The following is a 21,483-nucleotide window of genomic DNA, read 5'->3' on the forward strand; positions in this document are numbered from 1 at the left end:
CAAAAGTACACCTGTTCCCCAACCTAAAACTCCTTAAACATCCTATTTTCATCTGCATAACTCTTTTTTCTATCCCATGCTTCCTTCAAATTCTTATTGATTACTTGAATTACCTATTCCAACTCTACCAACACATCCAATCCTATAAATACCTTGTTCACGGGATCACTCCAACTGATGGGAGTATTACAACTCCACCCATACAATGCCTCCAATGGACTCATCCTCAAATATTCCTAGTACCCATTGTTGTAAGTGAACTCAACCAGTGGAAGATACTCTTCCCACTTTCATTGTTGATGCATGACATACATTCTCAACATGTCCTCAAAAATCTTGTTGACCCTTTATGTCTATCTATCTCTCTATGGATGATAAGTTATGCTAAAGGCCAACTCTATACCCAAACCTACAAATAACTCATTCCAAAACCTAGAAGTGAACTTGGCATCCCCGTATGACACCATTTTCTTCACTAAACCATGTGACCTCGCTACATCCCTGATGAATACTTGTGCTACATCCTTGCTTGAATATGTAAAATTCACTGGAATGAAGTTCGCTACCTTTATCAACTTGTTGACCACAACCATGATAGAATCATGTTATCTAGATGCCCTTGAAAAATAAGTAATGAAGTCCATGGAATTGACTTCCCATTTGCACTATGGAATATGAATAGGTTGAAGTAACCAACCTGCACTTTGATTTCACCTACTGACAGTCCAAACATCTAGCCACAAACTTTGCCACTTCCCTCTTCAGATTCGACCAATAGTATAACTTCTTCACCGTTGTCAATATATTTTGATATCCTGGTTGACCTGAATATGGCTTAGCATGAAATTCCCTCAAGATAAGCTTCTTGAGCTCACTGTTGTCTAGCACATATGTCCTCCCTAAATCTGACCAAGCCAACTATTGTGAGATGGTAGTCCACATCCTATTCATCTATACCCTATTGTAACATGTGAATACGGTCCATGTACCTATCATCCTGTTGACCTTTCTATAAGATTCTATCCTGTAAATCTGTCCCATAGGAGCTCATAGATGTTATATGATTCAGCTATATCCTCCTGCTAAGAGAGTCTGCAACCATGTTCTCCTTTCCTTTAAAATGCCTGATATCAAAGTTGAACTCACTAATCTTGGTCAACCATCTAGCTTGTCTGAGATTCAAATATGGTTAGTCAAATAGATACCTCAATCCACTGTGATATCTCATCAAGATGAACTGCATGCCAAGAATATAGTGCCTCCACATCTTCAAAGCATGGATGATTGTTGCCATCTCAAGATCATGTGTTGGATAATTCTACTTGCGTTCATTAAATTTCCTTGACTCATAGCATACTACCTTTCCTTCCTACCCAAGGACTCCACCAAGCCCTCTCTGGTAAGCATCTGTATATATCACAAACTATTTGTCCATATTTGGAATCTTTAACATTGTGTCAATAGCTGCTTCAACTTCTCAAAATTGGTTGCACACTCCTCTGTCCATTCAAATTTATTACCTTTCCTTTGCAACGACGTAATAGGATAAGAAATCTGTGAGAAGTTTTTGATTAACCTCCTATAATAACCTGTTAACCCCATGAATGATTTTACCTCATCCACATTTCTAGGAGCTTCCCACTCCATGATAACCCTTATTTTTTCTAGATGTACTACTATTCCTGTTGGAAATAATACTGAGAGGGGGGTGAATCAGTATTATCATATCTATATTTTTTCATTTCCCAAACAGATTTATATACACTACTTCTGTGAAGTGAACTAGCATGTAGATGCTATTGTGATTAGTGAAACCAGTGTATACCCAGAGAACTTGTGATTTAGTTAATTTATCATTTGCTGATCTATAACTAGTGCATGAGTAATTTTATTAAACAGTGTAATAAAAACAGAATAAACCATCACACATAGGCAACACACATGAACACCAAGATTTAAGGTGGAAACCCAATGTGGGTGAAATGCACCTACTGCTGTCATCTCTATCTTCTTTTAATAATAAGAAAATATGTCTACAATCTTGTATTAGTGCAGAATCATACCAATACACAAGCATCCACCTGAAGAAGGCTACAACCTTCTCTCATTTTCCGGCTTCTACTGGAAGGGAGCTAAAACCCCCTTGCTCTTGTACTAGCCAACGTGTTTACTAGTACATAGGCATCGACTGACAGAAGGTTATGACCTTCTCTCCTCCTCTAGGGACCATGTTTCATAAATTTCCAGACTGGATGCTCCTGGTACACAAAAATACACATGAAGGTATCGTTTCATCAAATTTTCATACGGCACCCATCAAAAACTTTGAAACTCAAACTGCGTCAATCGACAATCAGTTAATCTGAATAATCAGATCATTGTCACCTGAACACTGTGCTGAACCCAGAAACCTGCATCATCATTCAGAACCAACTGAAACCTCAAAAATCATGCATCATAATGTATACGCTACTTCACTGAACCCAACCTGTGTGTATACAGTGCTTCCTTTAATCAAACTTGTGTATACCTTCAAAACTACTGAAACATAAAACTTCTTAATCAAGTCTGTACCAACAAACAATGTACTAAACGTCTACTGTCAATTTACAGAGCCTTACACAGGTAGTAGCAAAGATCATCCTTCTCACTCATACAATCAATCAATCAGATATCAAACTCCTTATGCATTCAGTTTTACATTCAGATCTAAGAAGACTTCATTGGCAGACAACAGTAATACAATAGTACTAATCAAATAGATCAATCATCTCTGAACAACATACTTTTTCTTGTTACTCGGAAGAGAAAAACTGGCATGTATACACAACTTCACCAAAGCGAACCAACATACAGATCTGCAAATATTAACTCATAACTTCACTGCTATTCCAGACTTCAGACAAACCCATATCGTGACATTCAAATAATAAAATAGGTGTAAATAATTAGATCTAACCCAGCCATTATTAGATCATTCAATGATAAGTCATTTCAGGTCCCATGATCCTGATCTAACATTGAATTCAAGGTGCACAAAATATTTCAAATCAAATCACCAAGATAGCCCCTGCAACATAAAATATAGTTCAGATAGAAGTATTTCTTAGAAACCCTTTTCACTTGCACACCTTGGCTTTATGATCTTCTCCTCCTTATATAGTTTTAGGCCTTTCTCAATACCTCAAAACAAAACTACTTAGGACCCATGGTATTCTTGGACGGGATCAAATAGTCATTACTTTGCTCAATATTGTGGGCTAATACCATGGTATTGACCCCTAGTATTCTCTACTCTTGAAATTCCTTGATTTCCCAACCTATATGTGCTTTTCCTCTTGCGGGAGTGAGTGTATATGTATACGCTCATTTTATTCTCTGGACCTACGTGTATACATTGTTTTGATTAAGTGGACCTACGTATACATCTTAAACTTCTTTTCACCATCCTTTACCTTCATCTTCTTCATCCTGATTAGTATAATTTAGTTCCATCTTCTTGTTATTTAATACCAATGCCGTGTTACATCTGAATGGAGCTATTACACTGTGGGTTGCCTTTCATCAAAACTAAACTGACTTGTGAGTGAGTTTCCATCAAGGACAACACTTGTATCATAATGCCAACAATCTCTCCCTTTGGACTTGATGGAAACCATGCTGGTGTTGATTACTGCAAGTTATAGAAACTGTTAGAGATAACAAGCAACACCAAAATACTCTCCCCCTTTGACATCAAGGGAAAAGGGTAGACCAAGTTATTCTTCCCCTTTGATATACATTATGTTTTCCATGCTCTCCCTGAGTACATGTCAAATTTGCAGAGATATGATTCAAAAGCATAACATGACTCTATAACTCAACTAAGTGAGTATGACCTCCCTATTACCAATTACTCATACATACATCAATCACCCAACGAAGTGGGGATACACCATATTTGACTCATCCACCCAACCAAGTGGGGATACAAATTACATCATATGTCCAATAGGACTCATTGAAATATAGACCATGATAGGAGAAGTCATATCACATCCTAGATCTTTACATGACTTATGCAACAAATGATATAAGTATCTGAAGCCATAGCTGAACTCAACAACCATGATGCCAACAATGCTGAAATGTGAGTGAAGGCTAATGTTCCCCCTAAACTTGTGCTACCTATGCATTGTCAGCAAGTCATTCATCAAGGCATCTTTGTGAGTCAGATAAAAATCAATGAACAAAGCATATTGTCAGGCTGTAATCATCAATACCAGACAGAGCACCCATATTAGAGTTTGACCCACTATTTTTCTGTTAGAAAAACATATACACTCCTTCAACCATAGAAACCTGCGTGTATACGTGACTATACTTCATGAAACCCGCGTATAATAACCTTCCTCTAAAAACTAAATTTAACAAAAAGATGATGCAGCAACTACTCCCAACTTTTGTCTGAGATATCCAAATGGTTCTCTGGGAAGGGGTTTAGTGAATATATCAGCAACCTATTCTTTGGAGGGAACATACTCCAATATAACCTTTTTTTCAAGCACTTGTTCTCGTAGAAAAAGGTAATTAATGGGTATGTGCTTGGTATCAGAGTGCATGATAGGACATTTTGAAATATTGATGGCACTTGTATTATCACATAGAATGGAGATGGGTGGAGTGCATGTGATCTGAATGTCTTGTAATGTTTGCATCATCCAAAGTAGTTGTGTGCAGAAAGATGTAGCACCCACATATTCTGCTTTAGTTGTAAATAAGGAAATCAAACTTTGTTTCTTGCTGAACCATGACACTAATCGAGAACCCATATAGAATCAGGGAAAATTTTAAGAACCACCCTAAATTTATATGTATAATAAATGGGCGAATCCACGTGATACATAGGAAAAATGGGAGGCGATTTTATCAATAATATAATATGTATATATAATTTTTTTGGCGAATCTCTCACCAGATTATATTATCTTGTAAAGTCATGGCGAATCTTTCACTGAATTATAAAATCTTGTAAGATCTTGGAAAATCTTTCACTGAATAATAAAGCATTGTGAAGTCTTGGCAAATGTTTTGTTAAAGTATGAAACCATATATGATAATAGGAAAACATATTCATTAAACTGTAATATATTAACATACATGTTTGGAAAAAAGAAACATAATTTTCTCTTCCTACAAACAATGTTGTAAGTTTCAGTGGCTGTGTTTGTCAAGTTTCTTACTGTACACTCTTTCATATCCTTCTATTAGTTTTGATAATATTCCACAACAAATTTCTTGTAAATGTTGATCTTGACCACCAGTTCTGTCAAGGTAGGAGAGATTAATCTTTTATCTACCACTTTTGTCAAGCTATCAAATTTATTTCTTATTCCATAGACTCCAACTATGAGATAAAAAAACACATCAAGTTTGTTTACCCCAACACGCCAAGAAGTAGAAAGCCCCAACTATATAATATAAGAAAGTAGTAGGTATCCCAAAGGCCTGAAGGGGATCTAATGGAAAGAAGTGACCATTTTCAGAAGCCTTCCAATCAATATATAAATATATAAATGTAGATTTATTATTATTTTAATTGGAAATCTTTAATTAAATAATAAAATTTAATTACGTCTCTCCCAATCTAAATTTCTTATTAGCATAATTCACTACCTTCATATGTCTTGCATTTTTTAACAGTGTTGTAACATGTGGATTAATTTCCTTTTTGGTGCATAATCTCCACCTTTTAGGACAATATGGTGTAGTGGCCCAACCCCTACAGATCATTACGACAAACTAAGAATAACAGAGAAGATGAAAGGTTGTACAAACCAACATATTTTTCAAACAACTAATCCAACATCAGTACCTTAGCTTTTTCATGAAGATATCATATTGACAATGTTTGAAAAATGGTGGGAAATCTAGGTAGCGACTCTATCTCTTCTGCGAGGGTGATGTATAAAGAGTGATAAGATTTCACTGTCTTGATTTTTTTTTGTTAAATAAAAAAAACCAATATTAATGGAGATATTGGTATTTTTTACTAAATTTTGTGAAGTGACTAAATGTAGCTTCAACCATTCACCTTAAGATGTTTTTTACAATATAATTTCCTAAGTATATTTAATATCTTCATTATCATAAAAACCAACCTATATCCATATTAAATCCACATCTACCACTCTTAGAGGGATGAAATCTATTTATCCCTCTCAGCACTTGGTAGACCCGGAATTAACATGGATCTAACCTGATAGAATTTCCCCTTTAAATATTCTATGCTCACATGAATACCATGGTATTACCATGGGCCAATACCATGGGTTATCATAAACCTTGACCTTAAAAACTACTATTAGTAATTTATAAAAAATAATAAAAAATAATAATTGATTTGTATTTTAACAAAGTTAAAATGTTTAAGTGACATTAAATTACAAGATCCATTTTTACTCTTGCTCTACCAAGCCCTGAGAGGATCAAATATTTTTTCACTCTACTATAGTTTGCATATCACGATATTTGATCCCTCTCTGCGCTTAGTAGATCAGTAAAGATGGATCTATGCTGGTTTAATTCCCCCTTTAAATAGGCTACATTCCACGTGAATACCATGGGTCAATACGATGGGTTAATAATTTTTTTTGCATGGTATTAATAATAATTTGGCCCATGGTATTTGGCCCATAGGCTTCACTTAAATATAACGCATTTTTTGAGTGTTCGTAAATATAAATTGACTTATGGAGTAAATATAAAAAAATTGTTTTATTTATTTACCATACCTCTCGTTTATTTATATTTTTATTAATTTACCATACCTCTTTTATAAATATGGTATTTGGCCCATAGGATTCACTTAAATAAAACCTCTTTTTTGAGCCTTCTTAAATAGAAAGAGGGTGATGGACTAAATATTAAAAGAGGTTTTATTTATTTACCATACCTATAGTTTATTTATATTTATATTTATTTACCGTACCTCCACTTTATTTATAGTTTTATTTATTTAAACCCTTGCGTGTTCGTAAACATAAGGTGACTTATGAAGTAAATATAAAAAAATATTTTATTTATTTACCATACCTGTTGTTTATTTATATTTTTATTAATTTACCATACCTCTTTTATAAATATGGTATTTGGCCCATAGGATTCACTTAAATAAAACCTCTTTTTTGAGCCTTCTTAAATAGAAAGAGGGTTATGGACTAAATATAAAAAGAGGTTTTATTTATTTACCATACCTCTAGTTTATTTATATTTTTATTTATTTACCATACCTTTGGAGTAAGTATAAAAATAGGTTTTATTTATTTACCATACCTCCACTTTATTTATATTTTTATTTATTGGGACCAAATACAACCTCCCAAACCACCTCCCAAACCAGAAAATGGGCAATTGCAAACGAATTTAACATTGCAAAGCAAAAAATCGGGCGATTGTAATGGAATATAACCTCCCAAACCAAGCGAATCGGGTCAAATGAGTTTTTTCATAGTTTATCTACACCTTTTTTTGGGCTAAAATGAAAAAAATAATTATTTTTTAAATAAAAATTGGGCTAAATATATGAAATGGGTGTTTTATAAAAATTTCACCCCTCTAAAATGAAAACCCCTTAAATTTTTCCCTTGGGCTAAAATTCACCCCTAAAATTTACCATGTATAGAATGCACCTCCACTAGTGCTCTTTCGGTCATCAACATTTCTTGCCCAATCTGCATCTGTATATGCATGAAGAGTAAGGTTTGTATCTTTAGGATACCATAGTCCAAATTCTTGAGTTCCTTGAAGATATTTGAAAATTCTTTTGACTTCCTGGAGATGTGATTCGTTTGGATTTGCTTGGAACCTTCCAACAATTCCTACTGCATGCATGATATCAGGTTTGGTACCTGTTAGATAAAGCAAACTTCCAATCATAGATCTGTAAGTTGGTTGGTTTACTGCTGGTGATTCATCATTAGAACTGAGACTACATCCTGTTACCATTGGAGTACATACTGGTTTAGAATCTTCCATTCCATACTTCTTCAAGATCTGCTTGAGATATTTGGTTTTTGAAAGAAAGATACCATATTTTGTTTGTTGTACTTGTAGACCAAGAAAATAAGTAAGTTCACCAAGTAAGGACATTTCAAATTCTTGCTGCATTAGTGAAGAAAAATTTTGACTCATGGATTCTTCATTTCTACCAAAGAAGATATCATCAACATAAACAACAATAATTAGCAGTTTATCAATTTTTTTTTAACTGAAACGGTTATGTTTTATTGATAGATAACAGGCTGGGTAGAGCCTAATCAACCATTACAATATTCCAAATTTACATTGACTTTCTTTCTGCTTAGGGGATGATATCCATGGTCGCTATTTCTGCACTTATGCTGATCATTCTTTCCTGTAAAGTGCATCCAATATTTGCCAATCTGTCTGCTTCCTTGTTTAATCCTCTGAGAATGTGGAAGAATTGGACTGATTGAAATTCTTTTAGAATTCTGGTCACTCTTGAAATTTGTTTGTTTAGCACTGGGTCCTTGAGTCTTTTCTTATCTACCATCATTTTGATCAGCAGTTCAGAGTCACCAAAGATTATAATTTCTTCTGGACTTCCTTTTCTGGCCATTTGGTAGGCTTTCAAAAGGCTGAGAATTTCAGCTTGATTGTTGGTTTTCGTTCCAAGGCCCCAACTGAAGTCGTCTTTTTTCCCATCTTGGAAGAAGATCGCTCCTCCTGCTTCGGACCTACCTGGATTGCCTTTTGAGGCTCCATAAAAAAAAATGGTGCACTTGGCCTGTGATTTCCACCATTGCTAGAAGCTGTCCTCTGATTCTCGAATCTGCCATTTTCCTTTGTGCAATGTGCGGTTGGGTGCTGGTAGATTAGCCTTTCCTGTATAAGCATCCAACCACTCCCTCTCTTCGGTTCGCAAGGAGTTGTCGTCTTTGACAGAGGAGTGGTTCAATGTTTCTAAGAGGAGGTTCTTTGCCTGTTCCTCCACTTTTGCTGCGGGCAATTCCGTGTTGTTAAATATTGTGTCATTCCGAGCTAACCAAAGCTTCCAACAGACATACTTTGGTACAGCTATCCACACCCTTTTCCAAAGTGATTTGCTGACTATGCTGTAGGGATAACTGTCATTCCAGGAGGAGAACATGGTGTCAATCGTGTTTTGAGTTGGAGGAGGCACACTCAGCCCGGTGAGAAAGAAGGACCAGACCGCCTTTGCAAATTCGCAGGCTAAAAATAGATGATTTGTTGTTTCTGAGTCTCTTTTGCAGAGGACACATCTATGTGGTCCAGCTATGTTCCTTTTACACAAATTATCTCCTGTCAAAATTTTGTTGTGGAACAATGTCCAGAAAAAGAAGTTGATTTTGGGGATGCCGAAGCTGTCCCAAATCTGCTTCCACACGGATTCCGGGTGTAGTGAATCCTTTTTGCTCTGCAACTGATAATATCCTTGGCTAGCTGTGTATTCCCCAGTCTTACCCTAGCCCCAAACATCTTCGTCTTCTTTGTGAACTGGGGCAAAATCAGAGATTGCGGCTTGAAGAGCGTCTAGCTGTGTGTTTAAATGTTCTGAAATTCTGGGGAAAGTCCAACATCGCCAGTTCCCTTTTTTGTCCCAACTGGAGATACCCTCTATTTTCCTTATACCTTTAGACTATAGCCAGACTCTTACTTCTGCGATCTCGTGCTTTTCTGCTAGAGGGCGATGTCCCATAACACTGTCTCTCCAAAGCTTTGTGTTTTTTCCATTACCGGGGATTCGATACAAGTGGGATCTGAAAAAATCGATGCTTCTATTACAAAGCTTCCAGACCTGCGTTCCTTTTAGAGATTTCTCAATATTGTATGTTTTTAATGACTGACTATTCAGGTATTTCAGTTTGAAGATCTGACTCACTGGATGAGACGGCTCTGCGTGGAGCTCCCATAACAGCTTACATCCCAAAGCTAAATTTGCATGGACTGGGTCACGGATTTGAAGTCCACCTTCTTCCAGTGGGCATTTCACCATATCCCAGCTTACTAAATGAAATCTATTTGTGTTTCCTCTCCCACAATTCCATAAGAAATTACGCATGAGTCTGGAAATTTGATCTGAAATTAGTTTTGGAGCCAGCATGAGAGACGCTTGGAACGTGGGTAGAGCAGAGAGGACTGATTTGATGGGCATCAATTTGCCCCCTGTGGTTAGCCAAAAGCCTCCCCACGCAGTGATCTTCCTTTTGAATTTCAAGATAACTTCCTCCCATAGTTGATTTTTGTTGGATCCCAGTGTTATTGGAAGGCCCAAATATTTAGCAGTTTATCATTTTTAACCTATGTGTATAAATTGCTATCTGCAGAACCTTTTGTGAAACCTTGTGGTTGTAGATATTTTTTAAGGCGTAATACCAAGCCCTTGGAACCTATTTTAGACCATAGAGAGCCTTTTTAAGCTTGCATACGAGTTTTGCATCATTTCCAAGAATGAATCCTTCTGGTTGTTCAATATAAACTTCTTCTTCTAAATCTCCATTAAGGAAGGTTGATTTTACATCCATTTGATATACTTTGAATTTTCGAAAACTAGAAAGAGAAAGAAACATCTTTATGGCATCAAGTGTAGCAACAAGTGAAAAAATTTATTCAAAATCTATACCTTCTTGTTTAGCATACCCTTTACACACAAGTCTGACGTCGTTTCTAATAACTTCTCCATTTTCATTCAGCTTGTTCTTAAATATCCATTTTGTTCCTATAACATTTTTATCATGAGGTCTTGGAACTAACTCCCAAGTATCATTCTTTTCAATTTGGTCAAGCTCTTCATCCATGGCATTGACCCAACATTCATCTTTGCAGGATTCATTTAAATTCTGAGGTTCGGTGGAGGATAGTAATGCTAGATAGCTTGAGGTCCCTATAAGAGTTCTTCTTGTCTATACACTAGCCCCCTTTTCTCCTAGAATTTGAGATTCTGGATGATTCTTCTAAACATACCTGGATGGATTCTTTTCCCTGTCTGTTGTATCTTCTTCTGGTGCTTCATTGGTTTCTTCTTCTATATCATTTTGATTTGATGTGGGAAAACATTCCCCAACTTCCTCACTATCATATTCCTCTATTGATTTCATTTGTTCTGGATTTTTGCATGCTTCATCAATTACAACATCAATGCTTTCAACAATTTTCCAAAGTCTTTTATTATAGCATTTGTATCCTTTACTTCTAGATGAATAACCAAGAAGAATTCCTTCGTCTGCTTTGGGCTTTAACTTACCAAGTTTTTCATCAGTCCTTTTGATGAAACATTTGCTTCCAAACACTCTAAAGTGTTTTACAGTAGGAGGCTTACCATACCAAAGTTCATATGGAGTTTGATTGCTATTTATCCGAACATTTTCTTTGTTGAGAATAGTCACGACAGCAAATGCAGCTTCACCCCAGAAGGTTGCAAGAGTTCCAGATTCATCAAGCATTGCTTGAGCCATTTGTTAAATTGTTATGTTCATTGTTTCCACCACGCCATTTTGCTGAGGAGTTCTTACAACAGATAATTTCCTCTTTATTCCATGTTGTTCACAAAAGTCAAAGAATTAGTTTGATATGAATTCTCCCCCTCGATCAGATCTGAGACATTTTATTTTTCAATCTGATTCATTTTCAACTAAAGCTTTGAAGGCTTTAAACTTTTCAAATGCTTCATCTTTATGCTTTAGTAGACCTATCCAACACATCTTGGAAAAATCATCAATAAATAAAATAAAGTATTCTTCTCCACGAGGTGACTTTTTCCTTGTTGGTCCACATAAATCAGTATCGATGAGTTTAAGAGGCTTACTGGCTGATCCTTCTTTTTCATTGAAGTAAACTCTAGTTTTCTTACCGACTTGACATGGTTTTCATATGGTATTTTCTGGGATGCTGATATCTGGAAGATCACGAACTACCTTGAGTCTACATGCTTTTCTTATTTGAGAAAAGCTTAGATGTCCCAATATTCTACGCCATAGCCAATTTTCATCTTTTTTGCTTAGATAGCATTGTTGTTGTCCTCCTTTGAGTATGTATAAGTTGTTTGGATTTCTTGTTCCTTTGATCACGGTCTTTCCTATATCAAGCTCAGGAACCACACATCCATTTGATCGAAACAGAACTTCATTTCCTTGATCACACATTTGACTGACACTTAACAGGTTATGCTTTAAACCATCTACATACATGAAATTTCCATCTCTATCCTTTTCTTTCAAGAACACTGAACCTTTACCTTTAATGGTAGCTGGAGTGTCATTTCCAAATGAGACATTCTTTTCCTTTTCTAAAGCATTATATGAATGAAGTTTCTCTTTATCACTTGTCATGTGCATGGAGCATCCGTTGTTGATGTACCACTGATTTTCTTGTCCTTCTGCATACATATCTATGCCACATCTTTCTTATTGACATTCCTTCTTTCTCCATATCTTGGGATTTAATGATGTTTTCTCCTTTTGAAGTGATGGCTGAAATTTTCTCCTACATTCAGATTCTTCATGACCAAACTTGTTACAAATCAAACATTCTACTTCTTTTTCAAGAGGAGAAAAGTTATTATAGGAACTTTTCTTGATTCCTGTTACACTCCTTTGATTTTGTGCTTCGCTAGTCATGATGGTTTTGTAAGAAAAATATTGAGCAGCCTTATGCCCAAAGTTATGACATGAAAAACATTTCCCATTAAATAAGTTTATGTGATCATAGAATCTTTTAGCATTTTTTACCTATTGTTTGAAGCTTCTACTGATATTCATCCTTGGAGTAAATTTGATATGATTTACCTGATGAGTAATTTTAGGCCTTTGTTGATGATTGAAATATTTTTCACTGGTATTTGTTGCATCAAGATAGATTCTGGTGGAGGCTGACAACTTATGTGATTGAGATGATTCTTCAGTATATCCAAGCCCTGTCTTTATCAGAGGAGAACGCTGATCTTTGATGATTTCATTTAAAGTTTCAGATCCTTTAGCAAACCTAAGATTAAGAGATTTTGTCTTCTCAGGTTCTTTTCTTAAACTCACAATTTCACATTCTAGATTTTCATTGTATTTTTCTCTTTCAGTGAGTTGGTGTGTCAACGTATCAATGATCATATTCTTTTCTTCTAAACAGATTTTGATTTTGGTAATTTCATCAAGAAAGTCTTCCTCTTCTAAGACATCCAAAAAATCATCATTGTCATAAGCCATGAGTAGTCTATAATCTTGGTCAGTTTCATCTTCATCACTATTGGATAAGCCATCACTATCTTCATGCGTATAGTAACTCCTTCTATTCACAACCTGTTTTCTATTTCCTTTTTCATATTTATCTTTATGAGGACATTTAATAGCATAATGGCCAACTCTACCACAAGCAAAGCATTTGAAAGGTAGCTTACCTCTGAATATTCTGGAACCCCGTTGAAGCTTCTTGACAAAATTTACCTCATCTTCTTCTTCTTAAATTTGTTCTGATTCATTGTGCTCTTCCTTTTCTTTTCCCTTTGATGATGCTTTAAAAGATGCTTCTCTCATATCTGATGTACCTACTTTTCTCATTTCAAAGGCAGTTAGGATTCCATGGAGTTGAGTCATAATAATAGTTTGAAGATCCTATTTTTCTTCTATGGCATACACTTTTGAATCAAATTTAGAAGACAAAGATCTCAAAATTTTCTCAGCTAAAGTAGCTTCCTTTATCTCTTCACCCAGATTCTTCATACAATTAACAATCTCATCTATACGTAAAAACTAACTAGCAACACTCTCATCACTATGCATCCTTAGAGTTTCATACTGAATTATGAGAGTTTGAAGCTTAGCACATTTTACCTGAGAGTCTCCTTCATAGCTCTAAATGATTTTGTCCCATATATATTTGGTTGTCATGAGCTGCATGACTTTGAAAAAATCTGATTCTGATAGACTTCCCAATAATGTATTGACAACTTTGGCATTGGTTTCGTATAACTTCTTACCTACAGAGTTTGTAGGAATTGCTACTAGAAATTGATATCCTCCTTCCATAATTTCCCAAACATCATCTCCAAGTGATTGTAGATAGGCTCTGGTTCTTATTTTCCAATATACTAAGTTTCTCCCATTGAAGATTGGCGGTCTGATGGATCCCATGCCTTCGTGATTATTCATCTTGAATGACCTTCCTTCAAGCGATCAAGCGTCTTCTGAAGGACCTGCTCTAATTCCAATTGTTGGAAATAATACTAAGAGGGGGTTGAATCAGTATTATCAAATCAATAGTTTTTCATTTCCCAAAAAGATTTATATACGCTACTTCTGTGAATTGAACTAGCATGTACACACTATTGTGATTAGTGAAACCAACATATAACTAGAGAACTTGCGATTTAGTTAATTTATCATGTGTTGATCTATGACCAGTGCATGAGTAATCTTATTAAACAGTGCAGCAAAAATAGAATAAACCATCAAACATAAGGAACACACATGAACACCAAGATTTAAGGTGGAAACCCAATGTGGGTGGAAACCCAATGTGGGTGAAAACCACCTACTGCTATTATCTCTGTCTTCTTCTAATAATAAGTAAATCTGTTTACAATCTTGTGCTGGTGCAGACTCATACCAATATGTAGGCACCCACCTGCCGAAGGCTACAACCTTCTCTTGTTTTCCAGCTTCTACTGGAAGGGAGCTACAACCCCCTAACTCTTGTACTAGCCAATGTGTTTACTAGTATGTAGGTGCCAGCCTATAGAAGGTTACGACCTTCTCTCTTCCTCCAGGGACCACGTTTCATAAATTTCCAGACTGGATGCTCCTGGTACACAATAATACACATGAAGGCCTCGTTTCATCAAATTTTCATACCGGACCCATCAGAAACTTTGAACCTCAAACTGCATCAACAAACAATTAGTTAATCTGAATAATCAGATCACTGTCACCTGAACACTGTGTTGAACCTAGAAACCTATATCATCCTTCAAAAAAAGCTGCAACCTCAAAAATCATGCATCAAAATGTATACACTACTTTACTGAACCCAACTTGCATGTATATGCTACTTGTTTTAATCAAACCTGTGTATACCTTCAAAACTACTGAAACATAAAACTTCTGAATCGAGTCTGTATTGACCAGCAATATTTTGAACATCTACTGTCAATTTATAGAGCCTTACACAAGAAGTAGTAGAGATCACCCTTCTCACTTATACAATCAATCAATCAGATATCAAACATCTTATGCATTCAGTTTTACATTACGATCTAAGAAGACTTCATTGAAAGACAATAGTAAAACAACAATATTAATCATATAGAATATTCATCTCTGAACAACATACATTTTCTTTTGCATACGCTACTTGGAAGATCCAAATCGACGTGTATACACAAGTTCACCAAAGCGAACTAACGTACAGATCTACAAATACTAACCCATAACTTCCCTGCTATTCCAAACTTCAGACAATCCTAGATCATGACATTCAAAGAATAAAATAGGTGTACACAATTAGATCTATCCCAACCAATATCAGATCATTCAATGATAAGTCATTTAAGGTCTCGTGATCATGATCCAACATTGAATTCAAGGTGCACAAAATATTTCAGATCAAATCACTAAGATATCCCCTGCAGCATAAAATATACTTCAGATAGAAGTATTCCTTAGAAACCCTTTTCACTTGCACACCTTGGCCTTATGATCTTCTCCTCCTTATATAGTTTTAGGTCTTTCTCAATACCTTGGACCAAAACCACTTAGGACACATGGTATTCTTTGATGGGATCAAATAGTCGTTACTCTGCTCAATATTGTGGTCTAATACCATGGTATTGACCCTTGGTATTCTCTACTCTTGAAATTCATTGATTTTCCAACTTCTACGCGCATTTCCTCTTGTGTGAGTGTGTGTATACATATACGCGCTTTTTGTTCTGTGGACTTGTGTGTATATGTTGTTTTGACTAAGTGGACCGATGTATCATCTTAAACTACGTTTGACCATCCTTTACCTTCAACTTCTTCATTCTGATCAGTAGACTTTAGTTCCATCTTCCTGTTATTCTGTACTAATGCCCTGTTACATCTGAATGGATCTGTTACATTGTGGGTTTCCTTTCATCAAAACTGAACTGACTTGTGAGTGAATTGCTATCAAGGACAAAACTTGTATCATAATGCCACCAATTCCTTCCTTAGAAACCACATGTTCCAAGTAATGTACCTTGTATGAAAGGAATTTCATTTTCTAAGCTTGGCATACAATTGAAACTCTCTTAGAAATTTCAATATTGCTGCTAGATGTTCGACATGTTCTTCCTCATTCTTAGAATATACCAATATATCTTCAGTGAGTACAATAACAAACTTGTCCAAATAAGGACGCAACACACTATTCAACAAGCACAGAAAAGTAACTGGAGCATTAGTCAAACCAAATGGAACTACAACAAACTCATAATGCCCATACCTGGACTGGAATGCAGTCTTGTAGATGTCCTTTTCTTTAATGTTTACATGATGATATGCTGATCTCATATCAGTCTTTGAGAACACTACTGCTCCCTTCAACTGATCAAACAACTCATCAATCCTCGGCAATGAATATCTATTCTTGATGGTCACTTTGTTCAACTGCCTATAATCAATGTATAACCTGAGAGTACCATCCTTCTTCTTCACAAACAACACTAGCTCACCCCCAAGGTGATAAACTTGGCCTAATGTACCCATTTTCAAGAATCTCCTTCAACTTCAACTTCAATTCCACTAACTCTGGTGTGCTCATCCTGTAAGTTGCCTTTCATACTGTTGCTGCCTTTGGTACCAACTCAATAGAAAAGTCTACATTCCCGTGAGGTGGCAAGTTTGAAATATCTTCCAGAATCACATCTTGAAACTATTGTAGAAATGAGTACCTACTCAAGAAATACACATCCTAACTCTCCTTACCTTTTCCACTCGAAATATGCACTGTGCATAACACACACCCTTTCCTATGAATTCGCTTCACCTGCATAGATGTCACCAGTATAACTGATGTTTCCTTCTTCTTAGCCTACAAGACTCTTTATTCCTCATTGTCATCAAGACACTCAGTAACCTTTTCATAATAATCCACCTTGGTCCTATGAAGATACAACTAGTCCATACCCAACGACATGTTGTGTGATCCCAACAACAATACATTCAAATGTGCTGATGCAGGCATACCATTTAACTCGAATACACAAGTTCTTGCCTAGTGATGAACTCTCCTCTTTGAACTTGTAGCCAACTGCACTAACCAATATTTTTCATGCACTTATTTATTCAAACGACACTTATCCACGAGGTTAGGATTAACATAATTATAATTAGATCTAGGGTCAATCAAAATAGAAACAAATTAATCACAAATATTACCATCCATCTTTATAATAGACACCTATTGATCTGCCTACATGTTATCCAATGCTGCATAGATCCATGGAATATTTTGTCCAACATCTCCCACTGTTTATTCTTCTTGAGCGTTGTAGATATGTGGTCTACCGCCCTGATGTTGTGGACAATCTCTCTAGCGATGATCTCCTCCATAGGTCCAACACTACAAGAGCTTCCAACCATCACCCTTGTTCTTCTCCTCAAACCAAAATCCCTATCATCTATTAAATGCATTGAACTTATTATGTAGAGATTAATTCTCTTTGTTACTTGTGTCTTGAGGTGTTATTCACTTCTTGTCCTAGTTTCCTTTATTCTTTGCATTACCCTTCCAGTTCGGCTTAGTCTCAGATCTATGTTTTGATTGCAAAAAACAATGCTTTAGCTTTCGGATGGCCTCCTCCAATGATATAGGCTCATCAAACTCAATCCTATCTTTGAACTCTAATGGAAACCCACTGATGAATCTTTGTATCTTTGCCTTCTCCTCATTGAGGTAAGGCACATACCTCAATAACTCTAAGAATCTGCTAGTGTACTCCTCATCGGTATAGATCCCATATTCATCTCATAGAATTCCTTTTCGATGTCATCATAGTATGTACCCGATAGATACTTCCTCCTGAATAGTCTCTTGAACTCACTCCAATTTAACTCCTCTTCATAAATACCTCTGAAATTACCTACATCTTCCCACCAAATATCTTCTTTACCTTTAAGACTGAATGTAGCTATTACAGCCTTCATGTTTTCTAAGTAATCATGCAATCTAAAGAACTTATTCATACCAAGCAACCATGCTTTTGCATCGTATGAGTTCATCATTTCCCCATCGAATGTAGGTGGATTTTATTTCTTGAACTCATCCAACAAATATCCCCTGTCACTCCGCCTGTAAGGATGAAAATGATGACAATCATAGTTCCCATCAAAACCAAAAATAGAATAGTACCTCTGTCCATCACCTCTCCTATCTGGAGTATCCAAGAGCTTGTCCATCTCTAACCGTATAATCTCTATCTGACCTCTGCCCACCATGATACCTACTACCATATGTCCCATTAGTTCTGTCCTCCCCATGGATGATTCGACGTGGTCCAAGTCTTTGCAATTTTGACAAACTTGGATTACTTCATTAACTTATGCTTTCTTCTCTTGTGCCTAAATGATTTTGTCACTATTTTCTTTAAAAATGATTATTTCTACTTTGAAACTTCTAAATATGTCTGCTAAGTCAGAAGAATTCCCAACACCACAATGCTCATTTGATCCATAGGGAGAGTCTCGTGAACTATAGTATACCATATTGCTAGTAATATTTGATCTTCTCTTTCTACAAGGTATATCATGTCAGCTAAACCAAATCATAAACAAACCAACGCACCTTAGTTTAGTCCAGGGGAGGATATCTTGTCTGCAAGACCAACCAGATTAGCAAAATACATATATAAACATAATCACATCAACATTTAAATATCATTTCAACCATTATCGAGTCATCAATCTATGCCCATACCACCCACATACCATGACCTGGTGCACTACAACTACAACCATGTCAATGTATGCACAACAATATATGAGCACTAGCATGCATAACCAACATATACTCATGACGACCACATCCAAAAACACACCATCCACTTCCACATGGAGACACCACTGCAACAATGACTACCACCATGCATATGCAACAACCACATAAACTACAAGCATAAGGAACACATGTATGGAACCGACATGAATGCATGACCAACACATCACCAATCCAATCCAAGGGGTGCACCATGCTCTGATACCACTCTCTAACCACCTTACTCCCAAATTTACGCAAGTCAACCAGTCCATAGGGGTATACATGTGACGAGAGGCTACTATGATGTGATTCAAATCCCCATATATAGGTAAGGAAGTGGAACTGAGAAAACAAAACCAACCTGACCTTCTACACATGTTACATAACCTTCAGGAGGTAACCAACCCTCATAGGTGACCAACCCCTGAGGTAACTTGACATTTTAATGAACTAGAGCCTTAATTGCTCCTATGACATGGAAATGCATTTGACTAGGACCCTCCATTGGCTTTTGTAACAAAGGCATACCAGTGACTCAAGACTTTTTCAGCTAATTTTGTGCCACTTTTTCAAGGGTAGGTCTCGAGCCACTTCCTGGAACTTCATGAAACTTGCATAAATGAAAAATAACATAGAAACAATTATACTGATCTAAATAATTGAATGAATAATTGATTTGACCCCTACTAACCATGACAGGCATTTTGTCAAACATGTCACAAATATGCAATCTATAATTCATATCGACAAACCTGAGCATAGGGATCTCATACTTATTTTAGAAACACTAAGAAGCATTGATGCCTTATGAAAATAGATGAATTATAATCTATTAGGTCATGTATTCATTGTTTATTCATTTACAAATTAAAACATGATAAAATGAATACTTCAACGATGCCATATAACATGCTCATAACCAACATATAACCAACATAAATAACAAGGATATAACAACCATAAAAACCACACATAAACAAGTGTATTTAGCCATCAAATATAAGAGGAAAGAAGTTCTTATTAACATATTCAAAATGAAACTAGGTTTGGGACTTCCATGAACCACCCCACCATAATTTAGGTTGAACCAAATCTCTCTTTCAGCGAGTCACCCCTATGCCATAATCTAAGCATAAATGTGGGATCTCATGGAACAAATCCAATAAAACCAAACTAGGGCTTCCAGATGCCAAACTACCTCAACCCTCAAATAGTGATTCCACCTCATAGTTCAACATCACTAACCATCGCTAGATTGGTCTCTACCTAAGTTGTCTAGGGCTCATGAGCATATGTTCCAACTAGGGTTTTGACGACTAATAACTCAAACCACAACTGTTGTTGGGCTTCCAAAGAATTTGTCCTACTAGGGATTCTAGGACTAGTAACTCCACTCACCAAGGGATTTCAGAGCATTTTTCCAACCAAGGTTTCTATGACTAGTAACTCAATCCAAGCTGTTACAGGGCTTCTAGAGTTTTTGTCCAACCAAGGTTTCTAGGAAGTAGTAACTCAACCCACAACCATAAGGAACATGAGAACCAAATAGAAAAAAAAGAAATAAACCCAAAACACCATGGCTATCCAAAAAATGGAAATTCTAGGAAAATCCATCGTCAATCCAGGAAATACTCCATGCCAATGACATATCATAACCAAGAAACCACATGCATGTGCCATGCATGCTGAAACTAGCAAGGAAATCATACATGCAACTTGGTACCTGCAACAAAAACTCTATGTATAGGCTAAATCCGATGTCCTCTTGCAATTTTCTTTTCTTACTTTTCCTTCATGCTCCAAAACTCTAAGTATTCCACACTCCTCCAAGAGTGCTCAAAGAAACCCTATGTATCGAAGAGGATGAGAGATAGTAGAAATGAGAGATCAAAAACTGAACTGTCAAAAGTCTGCAAACTGATCCTCAGAAGCCTTTTAATTAATGAGGCCCATATCTCTTTAGTTTTTCATTATTTTTCTTAATTTTCCTCCTCACATGCAACCTGTGACATTTGACCTCCCTTTACTCCTAATTTCCATTATTTTCATAAATAAAATGCCAGTTAAGGCCACTTTGCATTTCCAAAACATTTTCCATTTCCTTTTCCAATTTCCATAGCGATTAATTAATCATAGATGATCCCCATCACTATGGTTTTTTCCCAAAATTCATCTTGGAATATGTGTCCGATAACCATGGTTATTATTTTTCCTTTATTGACTTTCATTTAGATGGAATTTTCATGAGACTTGTTATAGATGGAGGGTGGGGAGACTAAATGGTGACGTACTGTGTACTTGGCATCAGATGAACATCTTGGTTCTACAGCTTTGAGTCCACCTCCATGTCTTGAATCTCGATCAAATCCTCAATTAAATCCTCAATCTCTTGAGAGATCTCCTTGTCCTACAACCATTTTCTCTCCTCCTCTAGCTATTGATTATGCTCTTGTTCTTTGACTTGCCTTCATGCGACTT

Source organism: Pinus tabuliformis, chromosome 1_2 (assembly GCF_031772625.1).
Source record: "Pinus tabuliformis cultivar Carrire ecotype Pingquan chromosome 1_2, CPIR1, whole genome shotgun sequence".
In the NCBI taxonomy this organism is placed as follows: Eukaryota; Viridiplantae; Streptophyta; class Pinopsida; order Pinales; family Pinaceae; genus Pinus; species Pinus tabuliformis.